The 16154-nt window shown below is 38.3% G+C and overlaps 2 pseudogenes; one reads left to right on the forward strand and one right to left on the reverse strand.

Moving 5' to 3' along the window:
* On the reverse strand, positions 1 to 14053 carry LOC122432270 (annotated as a pseudogene).
* Positions 14054 to 14873: 820 nt separating this feature from the next.
* On the forward strand, positions 14874 to 15811 carry LOC122432557 (annotated as a pseudogene).
* The last annotated feature ends 343 nt before the right edge of the window (positions 15812 to 16154 follow it).

The raw sequence follows: 16154 nt of genomic DNA on the forward strand, positions 1-16154 counted from the left end.
TCACATTTTGATCCAGAGCTTCTTCATAGCATTTTTCACCTCTGCATTTCTGAGGGTGTAGATTAAAGGATTTAACATAGGTGTTATCATGGTATAAAACACAGCCACAGCTTTATCAATGGAAAAGGTGATCACTGGACGCATATATACAAATATGCAGGGTGCAAAAAAGAGAATGACCATGGTGATGTGGGAGACACAGATGGAGAAGGCTTTGCATCTTCCCCACGAGCTATAGGTCCTTAGGGAGCACAAGATGACCACATAGGAGACCATCAAAAGGAGGAAGTTCAACAGGCAGATGAACCCACTGTTGGCAGTAACAAAGAGACCAAGGGAATGAGTCTCCATGCAGACCAGTTTCAACAAAGAGTTCCAGTCACACATGGAATGATCTTTGACATTAGGGCCACAGAAGGGCGGCCAGACTGTAAATAGGATCTGCATGGCTGCGTGGACAAAGGCTCCAGCCCAGGCCCCTCCCACAAGAAGGCTACACACCTCCTGGCTCATGATGGTCATGTAGTGCAGGGGTTTACAGATGGCCACATATGGTCACGGGCCATCGCCGTGAGAACAATAATCTCAGCAGCACCAAAAAGATGCTCAGCAAAGATCTGAGTCATACACCCCCTAGAAGAGATAGTTTTTCTCACTGTAAAGGAGTCAACTAACATCTTAGCGGTCATGGAGGAAGAACAGCAGTCATCTATAAAGGATAAATGAGACAAGAAGAAGTACACGGGGGATCCTAGGGCTGTGCTGGCACTGATGGTGGTCATGATGAGCAGGTCGCCTGCCAAGGTGACCAAGTAGACAATTAAAAACACAGCAAAGGAAATTTCTGAAGCTTCACAGTTTGAGTCCAAGTGAAAGTATAGGTGGCATTTATTTTGTTATTTATAATTTACTAACTTGTTTTTAACTTTCGGTGACAAAAAAAAAATGTGTAACTTTTAAAATCAGAGAAGAAGAAAACACATCAAGCTTTAAGAGTCAATCCATGATGTGGCCACATAGGTGGCACATTCACAAATAACCAAAGATGTATGAATTCTGTTCCTGGAAAGGCTGGGCATGTCTACCAGTGAGAAACAAAAAAAGACTCGAAAGATAAGATCCTCATGAGCCATATCTTTTCCTACTTTGCCTGTCTGATAGCTTCTCCACTTCCTCAAGACTGAGAAACGGTGCCTCTTCCAGATCTCAGAGGCTGCAGTCAACATTCATTATAGTCCTGGTCACACTGTTTCACACTCATATCTCTTTTTCTCAACAGTGTGTGCCATTGAAGGAAAAAATATGCATTATTACAATTGCAATCTTATTCATAAACTGTTTCTCCTCCCCTGGTCAAAAAGTAAACATTTACTGAGAGACAGAAATAAAAAACTAAAAAAGAGGAAAAGAGAAAGTGGGAGAGAAAAAAGAAGAAAGGTAAAGTTAGAAATACATTAAAGAGCAAAGAAAGAGGAACTTAGAAATCCAAAGCCTTAGTTTAAATCTGGGACTTACATCTTATTAACTATATAATATTGATTTATTTAATCCCTCTTTTCCTCAATTTTTTCACCTGTTAAAGGAGGGTTATATATTACTGTGTTTAGGGTTACTGTAAAGATTAAAACATTTTAAACATTATTATTGTTGTTGTATGATTTAACTCTTTTCATGAATTTATCACTAAAGAAAACTTGAAAATTCTCTCTAAACATCTCCAAAAGGCAAAGATTCTGAAAATGCAAACTAACCAGTTGAGGAGAACATGGATAAATGTCAAAAAGGAAGGTCGTCAGATTTTAAAAATTGAAGCAAGCTATTAATAGAATCTTTAAAATAAAGATTTAATTATTGCTTATTTGTTTTACTTTTTGTGTGTTTTCCTTTCATTATTTGTTTCTTTAACTCATTTGCTAAAACCATATTCCAATACATAAGTAATTTAATCCTTCCAGTTTCAGCTTATGACTGGGTGTGGAGTTTTCTGGGAAAAGAGGAACTTTAAACTTAACTCATTATTCAAATAAAGACTTCGTAGAAGGGAGGACAAATGTACACCAGTGACTGATGCATGTTGATATATAGCAAAACCCATCACAATATTGTAAAGTAATTAGCCTCCAATTAAAATGAATAAATTATATTTTTTTAAAAAGGGAAAAGAAAACATACAGACCAAAGCAAAAATAAATACATAAATAAATAAATGTAAGTGGAAAATAACCTTTAAAAAACAAGCAAAAGACTTCATAGAATGTAGTCTTATGATGTATTTACTTTTTTCCCAATATTTGGTATTATAAAGCATTTAGTGAGAGAGACAGGAAATGTGGAGAGAAACAGACAAGAGAGGTGAGGGAAAAGGTGAAAGGAAAAAACAAAGAAAGGAAAAGATAAAAAGGGAAGAGGAAAAAGAGAAGAAAAAGGACATCCTGCAGAGTGATCTGAGAAAGACATCTGAAGCAGGTGCTTCGTAATATAGCCAACAAATGCTGCACTTGAATTCCAAACTATTTAACTTTTTATCTTAACCACTAAGATCAACAACACACAAAAGATAATGACAAATAATTCATCAGTTGTTCTTACATGCAAAATGATCAGAAAAAAAATTATTTTTGCCCAGTTCAGTACTGAGGGTTTTAAACTACTGACCTATCAATATTTGGTCCTTTGAAGATTCCATAATATTTAAAAGAAATTCCATCAGGGTTTTCTTCAACCCAAGGTGTGTGTAATCAAAGTCATGAACATGTTAATTTACTGCAAAAAATTTTTTAAAAAATCAAAGTTTTTCCAGAAAAGAAAACCCTGAAGTAAAATTTCTAAAAAAAGAACTGTACTTCTCTTACATATCAATTCGCATTAGATCCTAAGACTTCTCATCCTGGCCTGACTTGCTCAGCTAATAAACTAGCCCAGACAGAAGACACATGCACTTTGTATTTAAAAGGAATTTGGGTTTTAGAGAGAGAGGAAAGATTTCAGCAGCTGTAGCACATTTCTATTTCTTTGGAACTCATAGATGTTTATAATATTTTAAGTTTGAGCTCAGACAGTAAAAGCATCCGCCTGCAATGCAATGCGGGAGACCTGGGTTCAATCCCTGGGTCGGGAAGATACCCTGGAGAAGGAAACGGCAACCCACTCCAGTACTCTTGCCTGGAAAATCCCATGGATGGAGGAGCCTGGCAGGCTACAGTCCATGGAATTGCCAAGAGTCAGACATGACTGAGCGACTTCACTTTGGTCTGCTAGGCCCTAAGAACATAATAGCCATATCTAACACTAAATAAAAAAGTAAATCCAATTATAAAAATTAGCAGTGGATTAAAAGTACTTTTGGTTAGAAACTTCTAGAAGCCATTTCTTCCAACTTTTTTCAGATCATCTACAATCAATGAAAACTCAGGTATTTTGGTCCTTGGGACTCAACCTGCCATCTCTCATCATTTCACTAAACATCACGGCTAGCCACAAAGAATATCATTGCCTTTGCGCTTCACTCACCAAAAAACCTTCGCACTTCTTCTCAAATCCGTCAATTCTTGCAATATAGAGACACTAATTTTATTCAAGTGGGTGACTCACCTCTGTTATTTTCTCAAGGGAAGAGTAATTAACTTCGAAAGACTTTGCCAAAATGACAACCAAATGCCTTTCCCTTCCCTCTATGGTTCTTCTGACCAGAGAATGATATCTCTGACAAGGGTTAGAATTCATCTGTAGGAATGGGATCACCAGGCTACAGTCAGAACTTGGAATCTTCATTTCATTTTTTTTTCAATAAATGTTTGTGGAATATCTAAAATGAACCAGGCTGTTTTATTCAATAATAAAAATGATAGCAGCAAACTATTGAGTGCTAAAGGTGAGACTATATTAAACACACTATGTGAGGTACACATTTGGTGGGTCCTATTTATTATCCCACTTTACAAATGAGCTCTATGAGTTTAGATAATTTACCCAAGATCAAAAGTGAGTAGTGGCAGAACTGAAATGTATATACAAATCTGCCTCCAAAGCCTCAATAATATTCCTGCCATCATGATGCAATTCATGATGCAAGAATTCAAATATTAAAAAAGAGAGATAGATAGAGAGTAGAAAAGTGTGTGTGTGTGTGTGTGTGTATTTGTGTGTGTCAAGTATGTATCTGTGTGTGTCAAGTAGGATGGAAGTGAAATGCTCAGGTAAGGTTTTCTTTAAAAAATTGATATTGAAGTTGAAGCCAAAAAATATTATCCAAGGCCTGGATTAAATAAATTGAAAGTTTAGGAATATTGACAGGTTTAAGAATTGAGCCAGACTGTATCATTGTTGGATACTGAAGAAAGTATCTCTGTGAGTCTACCCAGTACATTGGCAATTCCATCCTGTTATGAGCCAAATCCATTCAACTGTACTTTTTGAAACACTCTTCAAGCATACCACATGCTTTCTCTATCATTAATAATTAACTGGAAATTGCATAAGAAGAAGAGTTCAAATTCATTGAGCAACTGAAAACCAGTTATAGGTGATTCACTGAAATATGAATAAAGACAGCTTAGTTAAAGCCATGTGGCTGTTAGGTAAGCACAGACCCAATCTCTAACCTAAGCTGTGCTGTCAGTTTTACCTTGAAATGAGTTACTCAAGCTTCCTCAGCCTGTTTTCCTCATCTTCATTGTTTCAAGAATTAAACAGACAATTAAAAAAAAAAATCAACAAATGGGAGCCATATTTTTGCTAACTTAGAAAAGCAGGATCCAAACTCTAGATAAAATTTCCATTAAAATTTTGAGAATTTGTTTTCAAGTGACTAAAGAAATGTACCTTCTCTGACATTCCTCATAAATGATTTTCCATCACACAACAAATATGGTCACCTTTTCTCCCTGGAGCTTTTTGTTCTACAGGTCACCAGTGCTGAATTCTGCAGTATTTTGGGGGAAACCTGTGGTCTTAGGCAGTGTTCATGGTAATACTTCAGAGCTGATGTTGGTTCACAGATTTCTGGGTGGTTCCACATTTTATATGCTATTGACAATCTACTATAAGGACTAGTACACAATTCCAATTGTGTACAGGTGTAAGCTGTTTCTTGGGTACACATCTAGGAGGTGAACCTAAGAATTGAGGTTATGTGAATGTTTAGATAAAACTAGATAAAACTTATTTCTGAAGTATTTGTATCAATATATACTTCCAATAGCAATGTAAAAGACACCAATTGGTTCATATACTCTACATCAGACTGTCTCATACAATTCAATATCAAAAAACAAACAACCTAACTAAATAATGGGCAGACAACCTGAAAAGACCAAGGCAGAAGACCTGAGAAGACATACAGATGGCCAACTGCCACATGAAAAAATGCTCAATATCACTAATCATCAGGAAAATGTATATCAAACCCACAATGAAGTAGCACTTCCACTCACATCTATCAGAATGGCTCCCTTCAAAATACCACAAATAATAAATGTTAACAGGAACGTAGAGAAAACAAAAACTTAGTACATAATTTGTAGCTTTTTTGTTTTGTTTTGTTTTCTTTCTTTCTTTCCTTTTTTTTTTTTTTTTTGGTAGTTTGGTGCAGACATTATGGAAAACAGTATGGATGTTACTGAAAAAACTAAATACAGAAATACCATGCTGCTGCTGCTGCTAAGTCGCTTCAGTCGTGTCCGACTCTGTGCGACCCCATAGATGGCAGCCCTCCAGGCTCCTCTGTCCAAGGGATTCTCCAGGCAAGAACACTGGAGTGGGTTGCCATTTCCTTCTCCAATGCATGAAAGTGAAAAGTGAAAGTGAAGTCGCTCAGAACTACCATAGTATTTAGCAATTCTACTGAGTATCTCCAGCATTTTTGCCTGGAGAATTCCATGGATAGAGGAATGTAGCAGGCTACAGTCCACAGGATATCAAGAGTTGTACACAACTACGTGAGTAAAACACCACCACCACTCCTAAGTATCAGTTCACTTCAGTTCAGTCACTCAGTCGTGTCTGACTCTTTGTGACCCCATGAGCCGCAGCACGCTAGGCCTCCCTATCCATCACCAACTCCCAGAGTCCACCCAAACCCATGTCCTTTGTGTCAGTGATGCCATACAACCATCTCATCCTCTGTCATCCCCTTCTCCTCCTGCCCTCAATCTTTCCCACCATCAGGGTCTTTTCAAATGAGTCAGCTCTCCACATCAGGTGGCCAAAATATTGCAGGTTCAGCTTTTGGCATCAGTCCCTCCAATGAACACCCAGGACTCATCTCCTTTAGGACAGACTGGTTGGGTCTCCTTGGAGTCCAAGGGACTCTCAAGAGTCTTCTCCAACACCACAGTTCAAAAGCATCAATTCTTCAGTGCTTGGCTTTCTTTATAGTCCAACTCTCACATCCAGACATGACCACTGGAAAAACCATAGCCTTGACTAGATGGACCTTTGTTGGCCAAGTTAATATCTCTGCTTTTTAATATGCTGTCTAGGTTGGTCATAACTTTCCTTCCAAGGAGTAAGTATCTTTTAATTTCATGGCTGCAGTCACCATCCACAGTGATTTCGGAGCACAGAAATATAAAGTCACCCACTGTTTCCACTGTCTCCCCATCTATTTCCCATGAAGAAATGGGCTGGATGCCATGATCTTAGTTTTCTGAATATTGTGCTTTTTTTTTTAATTTTTATTTTTTGAATATTGTGCTTTAAGCAAACTTTTTCACTCTCCTCTTTCACTTTCATCAAGAGGCTCTTTAGTTATTCACTTTCTACCATAAGGGTGGTGTCATCTGCATATCTGAGATTATTGATATTTCTCCTGGCAATCTTGATTCCAGCTTGTGCTTCATCCAGCCCAGAGTTTCTCATGATGTACTCTGCATAAAAGTTCAATAAGCAGGGTGACAATATACATCCTTGATGAACTTCTTTTCCTATTTGGAACCAGTCTGTTGTTTCATGTCCAGTTCTAACTGTTGCTTCCTGACCTGGATACAGGTTTCTCAAGAGGCAGGTCAGGTGGTCTGGTATTCCCGTCTCTTTTAGAATTTTCCACAGTATATATTGCCCTAAAATGAAAACACTAATTCAAAAAAGTATATGGATCCCAGTGTTCATTGCAGCCTTACTTACAGTAGCCAACATATGGAAGCAGCCTAAGTACACATCAACAGATTGATGGATAAAGAAGATGTGAAATACACATACATACACACACACATAATGGAATTCTACTGAGCCATTAAAAATAAAACTGTATCTGCAAAAACATGGATGGATTCAGTGGATACCATGCTTAGTGAATTAAACCAGACAGCAAAAGACTTATACTGTATGTTTTTATTCATCTGGGAATCATGAAAAGTCCTTAGAGAGAAATTAGAACCATAAAATACCTGTATTAGAAAGTCAATAGTATCTAGAAACAATTATCAAAGGTTTTGATTCAGAGATGTAGAAAAACAAGAGGAAATTAAGCAAAAAGTAAGTTAAAAATAGGAAATAATAAAGTGAAGAACAAAAATTATTGAAACAGAAGATAGAAAAACAATAGAAAAATCAATGAAGAAAAAACTGGTTCTTTGGATATCTTAAATAGAATTGACAAATCATTAACTAGAATAATAAGGAAGAGAGGAGGTAGAGATGAAGGACAAGAAAGTATGATAGTGAAGAGACAAATTATTCATATGAAGAAGAAATAAAATACAAGTATGATTTAAATGAGATTTCCCTGGTAGCTCAGCTGGTAAAGAATCCGCCTGCAATGCAGGAGACCCCAGTTCAATTCCTAGGTTGGGAAAATCTGCTGGAGAAGGGATAGGCTACCCACTTCAGTATTCTTGGGCTTCCCTGGTGGTTCAACTGGTAAAGAATTTGCCTGAAAGACCTAGGTTCAATTCCTTGGTTGGGAAGATCCCCTGGAGAAGGGAACAATTACCCACTTCCATATTATTGTCTGGAGAATCCATGGACTGTATAACCCATGGGGTCACAAAGAGTTGGACATGACTGAGTGACTTTCACTCACTCATGACTTAAATGGGTTTCTCAGGTGGCTCAGTGGTAAAGAACATGCCTGCCAATGCAGGAAACACAGGAGACATGTGTTCAATCTCTAGGTCAGAAAGATCCCCTGGAGAAGGGCATGGCAACCCACTCCAGTATTCTTGCCTTGGAGAATCCTATGTACAGAGGAGTCTGGCAGGCTACAGTCCATGGGGTCGCAAAGAGTCAGATACGACTGAGCATGCTCCATCCGATGTCACCATTTTAAAAAATAAAAGGGTAATTCATGAGCAAGGACAAAATTATATACATATATACTGAACTGAAGTCACTCAGTCATGTCCAACTCCTTGTGACCCCATGGACTGTAGCCCACCAGGCTCTTCCATCCATGGAATTTTCTAGGCAAGAGCACTGGAGTGGGTTGCCGTTTCCTTCTCCAGGGGATCTTCCTGACCAAGGGATTGAACCTGGGTCTTCTGCATTGCAGGCAGATGCTTTACCAACTTATATGAAGAATACATCATGAGAAATGCTGGGCTGGATGAAGCACAAGCTGGAATCAAGATTGCCGGGGAAAATATCAATAAATTCAGATATGCAGATGACACCACCCTTATGGCAGAAAGTGAAGAAGAATTAAAGAACCTCTTGATTAAAGTGAAAGAGGAGAGTGAAAAAGTTGGCTTAAAGTTCAACATTCAGAAAACTAAGATCATGGCATCTGGTCCCATCACATCATGGCAAATAGATGGGGAAACAGTGGAAACAGTGTCAGACTTTATTTTGGGGGGCTCCAAAATCACTGCAGATGATGATGGCAGCCATGAAATTAAAAGATGCTTACTCCTTGGAAGGAAATTTATGACCAACCTAGACAGCATATTAAAAAGCAGAGACATTACTTTGTCAACAAAGGTCTGTCTACTCAAGGCTATGGTTTTTCCAGTAGTCATGTATGAATGTGAGAGTTGGACTATAAAGAAAGCTGAGGGCCAAAGAATTGATGCTTCTGAACTGTGGTGTTGGAGAAGGCTCTTGAGAGTCCCTTGGACTGCAGGGAGATCCAACCAGTCCATCCTGAAGGAGATAAGTCCTGGGTGTTCATTGGAAGGACTGATGCTGAAGCTGAGACTCCAATACTTTGGCCACCTGATGCGGAGAGCTGACTCGTTTGAAAAGACCCTGATGCTGGGAAAGATTGAGGGCAGGAGGAGAAGGGGACAACAGAGGATGCGATGGTTAGGTGATATTACCAACTCAATGGGCATGGGTTTGGGTGGACTCCGGGAATTGGTGTTGGACGGGGAGGCCTGGTGTGCTGCAGTTCGTGGGGTCACAAAGAGTCAGCCACCACTGAGAGACTGAACTGACTGATTATTTATATTTGTGTGTGCATGTAAGTCACTTCAGTTGTATCCGATTCTTTGCAATCTTATGGAATGTAGCCTGCCAGGCTCCTGTGTCCATGGGATTCTCCAAGCAAGGATCCTGGAGTGAGTTGCCATGACCTCCTTCAGAGCATCTTCCCTACCTAGGAATCAAACCCCTGTCTCTCATGTCTATCTGAATTGGCAGGTGGATTCTTTATTATTAGCACCATCTGGGAAGCTCCATTACTCACATGTGGAATCTAAAATAGTCAAACCCATAGAAGCAAAGAGTAGAATTCCAGGAAGGGAGAAATGAGCAGAGATTGATAAAGGGGAACCAAGTTTCAGTTATGTAAAGATAAATAATTTATGGAAGTATGCTATGCATCAATGTGTTGATTGTTAACAATATTGCATTGTACACTCAGAATTTGCTATGAGGGTGGATCATGTTATCACCAGAGAAAATGGTAACAACATGATTGATAAACATGTGAATAATTTGATTCTGGTGATTATTTCACAATGTATACTTATATCTAAATGCCTTTATACACCTTAAAAGCAAATTTTTATTTGTCTGTGATACAATAATAAATCTGGAGGAAGAGGTGGAAGAGAGAAAGTAAAACAGATTTTAGATTCAAAAACTTACAAAAGGCTGTCATTAATTGTATGTCCTCAGTGATCTAGCTCTCAAGAATCAATAATGGTTTCCAATAAAGTTTTAATAATTGATAAGAAAATACAAACTCTCCTATAACAGGAGTTAATGGGGATTCTACATCACATGTCACACACAGGAATTATGCCACTTTGCTAGTGACAAGATATTCAGTTTTCTTAACAATCCAAATGCTGATACAAAAGAGGGAATCTCACAGATTTAGGTTCCAGGTGAAGGGAATACTAAGCTTCTCCAGTGGCTCAGCTCGTAAAGAACCTGCCCGCCGATGCAGGAGACACAAGAGACGTGGGTTTGATCCCTGGGTCAGGAAGACCCCCTGGGGAAGGAAATGGCAACCCACTCATGTAATCTTGTCTGAAAAATTGCATAGACAGAGGAGCCTGGCAGGCTCCATGGGGTCACAAACAGTCGAACACAACTGCACTCCCATGCACGCACATGAAGGAAAAACTATTCTCCACTTCACAGTGAGTGTTTCTCCACACTGTCTCTCCAGAATACTTGCTTCTGGACAAAATCTTTCCATCAAAGGAGATAATTCCTAGGAGAAAGTAGCAGCTATAAGACAAGGTATCTGACCTTATCGAAGCTTCTTTGAATATCTATGAATATACAAGAGCAAGGTGGAAGTGATTTGTGTTGCTGTTCACCTCTCTAGAACAAGATTCATCATGGTCAGAATGAACCATTTGAAAATGCATCCTCCAACTGTCTGCTGATTCTTGTGCTACAGAACCACTGACATTTATTCAAAGTCATTTCTCCATAGTATTTCCAAAGAACCCATTCTAAATTCAAAATCAGAAGGCAAGTTTTCTATGAAGAACATTTGAGGCTTTAGAAGCTAGATGGAAAGAACACTTATAAGAACACTTTTTTCTTTTAAAACAGGCTTCATGAGATATAATTGATATACTATGAATTTGTTCATGTTAAATGCATATGATTTCTTAACAACTGTTCATTTCAGAGTTAACAAGCTCTTCTCCAGTGTTACGCCTTTTATACTGAAAGTTACTTGTTATAAGAAGTTTGTTCTGGGCATACACACCGAGGAAACCAGATCTGAAAGAGACACGTGCACCCCAATGTTCATCACAGCACTATTTATAATAGCCAGGACATGGAAGCAACCTAGATGCCCATCAGCAGATGAATGGATAAGGAAGCTGTGGTACATATACACCATGCAATATTACTCAGCCATTAAAAAGAATTCTTTTGAATCAGTTCTAAGGAGATGGATGAAACTGGAGCCCATCATACAAAGTGAAGTAAGCCAGAAAGATAAAGACCAATACAGTATACTAACACATATATATGGAATTTAGAAAGATGGTATTAATAACCCTATATGCAAAACAGAAAAAGAGACACAGATATATAGAACAGAATTTTGGGCTCTGTGGGAGAAGGCGAGGGTGGGATGTTTCAAGAGAACAGCATCGAAACATGATATTATCTAGGGTGAAACAGATCACCAGCCCAGGCTGGATGCATGAGACAAGTGCTCGGGGCCTGGTGCACTGGGAAGACCCAGAGGAATCGGGTGGAGAGGGAGGTGGGAGGGGGAATCGGGATGGGGAATACATGTAAATCCATGGCTGATTCATGTCAATGTATGGCAAAAACCACTACAATATTGCAAAGTAATTAGCCTCCAACTAATAAAAATAAATGGAAAAAAAATTTAAAAAACAAACAAAAAACAAATCCTTTCTAGACACTGTGAAAAGAGATATATGATTAATAAATCTTGAAATAAATATATGAAAATTTTAAAAAAAGAAGTTGGTTTGAATATGGAACTGCTTCTGAACACAGTCAAACATCACTAAAGTCACGTGAAGAGCTAAGGTAAGGTTTTCAATAATGCTGATGCTTATTTTAATTTGCTACTTCATATGTACAACTCATTATTTTTCAACACTTTTCAATAAAGTAAAAGACTTTTATCTGAATTTCAATTTTTCAAAAGATATTCATAAATAACTTAATTTGACACTTGAAAATTTTGAGACTCAAAGAGGTTAAGCAATTTGAGGAACCCAGCTCTGTGACACCAGGAACCATGCTTGGCTGTGAAACATCTTTTTTAGTAATCAGGACTCATAATGAGGATGAAAACAAAATTTAATTATACTTCACATACGTAAAAGAGGAGATTACACATATCAGTAGTTGTTTCATCAAGTACAAGTTGTTTCATCAAGTACAAATATGGAGACCTTTCCTGGGAAAACCTGCTATGGATATCATCCTATGCTGTTTCTTTGAGAGTAAAATTAGCAGAAGTTCTCCTGGAGCTTGAAGCATGGTTAAGCATTTCTCTGTATTACTGCTCCAATTATTAATTCTTCCTATCCCTCAGGTGTATACACAGTCACGAAAGTAACTAAAAGTTATTTTTGTGTCCACAGCAGTTGGGTGTGTTCATATACATAATCACTCAACTATTGATCTATGAAGTGGATATTATTATTCTTACTTTATAGCTGAGAAAACAAGAATGTAAGGTGCCAAAGAAATGCACTTCAGGTGAAAGAAGCTGCAATTAGAAGAACCAGGATTCAAAATGGGTCTTTTCTGATTCTCAAACCAAGCCATTTAACTAGTGGCATAGACTTTCTCAACATTCTGCAGAGAAATCTGGGGGCCCATTCTTTGGAGTGGTATCATCGAAGGGAAAGTTAGGTCTGAGGAAGAAGTCAAGATGAAAGGGCCATTCAATAAATTCAGTACCGCAGTTTACTTACTACTTGGGAGTTCAGAGATATCAATGTCTGTGTTTCTGTGTGTTTGTGTGTGACAGAGAGAAAGCAGATGAGATTTCTCAATATAAACTTGCCTCTCAAGTAGTAATAAAGTAGTCAAAAGTATAATAGTTATGGTCATTTCAAAAGGAGGTTATTAGTTCTCCATTGTTTACTATAACATGACAATATAGAGCATGGATTAAGAATTTGGAGCAAAAAATAAAGATGCATAATCTGAACTAATCTTAACTCTGCCTAAAATTTTAGCTGTTTGACCTTGGACAGAATCCTTAATTTCTCTATGCTTCTATTTCCTAATGTGTAAAATAAGCATAAAAATGATGGTAGTAACCATCTTGTAGGTTTGTACCAAGGATTAAAACTAAATGTCTTCATAACACTTAATGCACACTAAGTGTGCCATTTTAGTTAATATTAGCACTTTTATTGAACTGTTCACATTAGTCTATGAGATTGCTTCCACATCTGCAAAATGGATGATACAATACCAACCATACAAGTTGCTATCTCTTGGAAAAGTAAGTATGTGCTGGTATACTATGAACATTGCAATAAATCATTGGAATGTACATGTTTTTACCTATTGCAAAGTAATTAGGTTTAGTCAACATGCATTATGAATACTAATTAGCTCTTGCATCCATTCTTTGGGCTTTCTTGGTGGCTCAGTGGTAAAAATACGCCTGCCAATGCAGGAGACATGGGTTTGACCCCTAGGTCAGGAAGATCCCCATGGAGAAGGAAATAGAAACCTGCTCCAGTATTCTTGCCTGAAAAATCCCATGAACAGAGGAGTGTGGAGCAGCTACAGTCCACTGGGGTCACAAAAGAGCCGGACATGACTTAGCAACTAAACAGCAACAACAACCTGTTGGGAAGATGGCAACCTGAGGGCATGGCAACCTACTCCAGTGTTCTTGCCTGGAGAGTCCCATGGAAGGAGGAGCCTGGTGGGCTAGAGTCCATGGTGTCACAAAAAAGATGGACTGAAGCCACTTAGCACATGCACATTATAGTGTTACTCCTGTTTCAACTATTCTAAGTACTTTGCTACTGTGGTTTCTATCTTGGAGACATCTTCCATCCATTTACTGAAACCCTGCCAACTTCATCCTAGACACACAAAATCTTTACTAGAACAACATCCAAGATTCCCTCTTCATCAGATTTCTTCCATCTTTCCATTCATACTTTCAACTACCTTTCATGGCCCCCATTTCTTAGTAAAAGGACAATTCCTAAGCTTTACATCCATCCTCTACCTCTTTTCACACTTAGTTACCATTATCTGGGAAATGCACTGCTTGAAGTTAGACTCTGAACCATTTCAGATGGATTGAGGTCTCCCACCCATAGATTTACAAAAGATCCTCACATCTATCCTATTAAAAGAATCTTTTCCTGGAGGTAATTGGATTAATCTTAAGAACTCAGAATCTTTTCTTCATAAAAAAATAAAAATAAAAAGCAAGAAAGAATTCATACTCAGTAAAGTCTGGGTATTCTTCACTTGTTAAAGTGAAGAAGTTTAGTAAGTTTAAGAATGCATAAATTAAAATTATGCATAAATTAAAATTATATACTTTTTACCACACCAATATACATCTTAAATTCACAAGATTAGAACTCACAATAGAAAGGTCTTACCAGACCCACTCCCACAACATAGATAACAAGATTAATCAGAAGGTTCATGTTAAGAAGGAGAAAAACGCCCTTGAGGAAGATACATTGTTGTTATATAATCAGTAGTACAGAGCTTAAGAAAAAGCATACCCTTTAGCAAGATGAGTTGTTTCCTTGTGTAATCATTAGCTCTGGGCTTAAAGAAAGTTAATTTTAAAGATTATTGTCACAAAAACTCAGTTTAAGAAAAAAAAATTATGTGACTAAGACAAAGCAATGTAGAAAAAAAAAATGTTTGTCCTTTTCTCCTCCTCAAGGGTCCTGGACCCTTTCTCTTTGGGGGCCCCAGACTCCTTATCGACCTACCTAAAAATTAGCTCTCTCACTTTTAGGTCGTGAATAAACCATTTCATGGAACACATGGAGAACAGGAACAATGTGACAGAGTTTGTTCTACAGGGGCTCACAGAGAATCCAAAGATGCAGAAAATTGTATTTGCCATGTTCTTTGTCATCTACATCACCACTGTGGTAGGAAATGTGCTTGTCATGGTCGCCATCACAGCAAGCCCATCTTTGGGGTCCCCCATGTACTTTTTCCTGACCTATCTCTCCTTTATTGATGCCTTCTACTCCTCTGTATGTGCCCCTAAGATGATTGTAGATTCACTCCATAAGAAGAAAACCATCTTATTTAATGGATGTATGACCCAAATCTTTGGGGAACACTTCTTTGGAGGTGCTGAAGTCATCCTTCTTACTGTGATGGCCTATGACCGCTATGTGGCCATCTGCAAGCCCTTGCACACACAAGCATCGTGAACTGGCGGGTGTGTTGGTTGCTAGTGGGAGTGTCATGGGTGGGAGGCTGTCTTCATGGATTCATACAGATCCTCTTCATCTTCCACTTACCCTTCTGTGGCCCTAATGTCATAGATCACTTTATGTGTGACCTGAACCCTTTGCTCAATCTTGCCTGCACTGATACCCACACTCTAGGGCTCTTCATTGCTGCCAACAGGGGCTTCATCTGTCTGTTAAACTTCCTTCTCCCGCTGGTCTCCTACGTGGTCATCTTGCATTCCCTAAGGGCCTACAGCTTGGAAGCAAGACAAAAAGCCCTCTCCACCTGCATCTCCCACATCACAGTGGTTGTTTTATACTTAATGCCTTGCATATTTGTGTACCTGAGACCTGCAGCTACCTTACCTATTGATAAAGCAGTTGCTGTATTTTATACTATGATAACTTCCATGTTAAATTCTTTAATCTATACCCTGAGAAATGTCCAGATGTAAAATGCCATTAGAAATTTGTGTAGTAGAAAATCTTTTTCAGGGAGCAAATAAATGTGCTTTAGAGTCAAACACTGGTCAACTGATACATAGGTCGAAGGACATTTTGGATTATCTTAACAAGTAATGTGTAAAGAATAAAGAAGTAAATTGACCACAACAAATTATGCATTCTGCACTTAGGTGAACAGAAAGAAGGACCCACCTCCCCCCAAAAAAAAAGGAAAGAAAAGAAAAACATATCCCAGAACCACCTTTTCCATATTGAGAAAATTCTACCGAATTGGGGTTTAGTTTTACTAGCAGAACCATGTATGCGGATTCATAGATTTTTTCGTCTAAAAAAATGAAAAAAATACTAAGGTATATTAGTATTAACCCATAATCTCTATAACAG

Source organism: Cervus canadensis, chromosome 31 (assembly GCF_019320065.1).
Source record: "Cervus canadensis isolate Bull #8, Minnesota chromosome 31, ASM1932006v1, whole genome shotgun sequence".
NCBI classification, from domain to species: Eukaryota; Metazoa; Chordata; class Mammalia; order Artiodactyla; family Cervidae; genus Cervus; species Cervus canadensis.